Source organism: Austrofundulus limnaeus, unplaced genomic scaffold, assembly GCF_001266775.1.
Source record: "Austrofundulus limnaeus strain Quisiro unplaced genomic scaffold, Austrofundulus_limnaeus-1.0 Scaffold61, whole genome shotgun sequence".
NCBI lineage: Eukaryota > Metazoa > Chordata > Actinopteri > Cyprinodontiformes > Rivulidae > Austrofundulus > Austrofundulus limnaeus.
In genome coordinates, this window is record NW_013952463.1 from 1,901,320 (window position 1) to 1,902,711 (window position 1,392).

Below are 1,392 nucleotides of genomic sequence, written 5' to 3' on the forward strand. Positions count from 1 at the left end.
ATTAGTCACAGCCCTCCTCCAGACGATGAAGCCAGTTTCTGTTCAGCGGGCAAAACTTCGGAGGATTTCTCAATCACAATGTGACCTGACATGATTGTGTTCCTCTCCCTGCTGCGCCTCCCGGCCCCCCTGCTCATCTTCATTGTCTGTGGACGCCCACGGAGGTCCTGACCGGTTTCTCTGCTGACATATATGGAAAATCTCCTGTGGAAATAAAATTTGCCCTTATATCCCTGCTGTTCTGAAGATTTTTATCTCAGAAACTCCTAGATAACTTCCTGATGGCAGTTATGTCAAAGAAAAACAGGCAGTTTAATCACTCCTAAAACCATAAATTCAGATTTGTTTTTCATGGGAAAGTCTGTTTGCACTATGTAAAATCTGATTGTTCTTCAAGGAGACATTATCTGGAAATCCCAGAAAAATCCTAAATAATTTTTAAGCACTGAAACGAGTAGATTTTTTTGTTGTTGAGTTCAGTTTGTAGCTGAAGAGCTGAACTGGAAATAGAAACTTTTTCAGCTTTTTTTTTAAACATTTGTTTTATGGGATTAAAAAGGCAAAGTTTTCTCTCGTTACTTAATTATCCTTTATAAATTTTATACGAAGACATTTTTTCCTAAAAAAAAGTTTTCACGAAATGTTTTGTATACCTGATGTACTGTATTGTTTTTATGTTTTATTAAATGTTGACTCAGTTTTCAGTTTTTATTGTGATTTGTTGTTTTATTTATCATTAAAAATGGTGTTTGATTATATATATTTTTGTTTTGAACATTCTTAATTGGAAGGCAGCTGCCAAAAGGTTGTTTTATAAATTAGTTTTTTTAGTTTTCTCAAATTTTATTGCACTTATATAATAATTTATTTTTTTAAATTTAGCTTTTTTTCTTTTTCAATACGTTTTATTGGTTTAACTAGTTTCTTTGGGAAGAATTAATATATTTTTTAAATGCTATAAGTTTTTCTTTATTTATTTGGTAGTTTTACTCAGGTTTCTTTGTTTTTTGCTGTTCCATATCTTGGCATGGTTTTTGGGAGGCATTGGACTGAGGAATATATTTACTGGAGGAACTCAAAAGTAAAAGTAAACTTTATTTTAAAACAAAATCCCAACATGGCTTCAAGCTTGACAATAGTGATGTGAAAATCGATGCTTAAATATTGAAACCACCGTTACCAGAGCTTTATTTTCTATAATTTATAAAATCAAAATATCAATACTTAGATAAATCAGTCATTTCATGTTATGTATATCAGTAACAGGAACATAGTGAAAAGAACTAAACTATTGAAATCTTGTTTAAATCATATGTGGTTGTAGGGAACTACTTTTTCTCCTTTTTTCATTGATGGCCTCCCTTCTCCCCCTGTAGCCATCCTCTCCACACC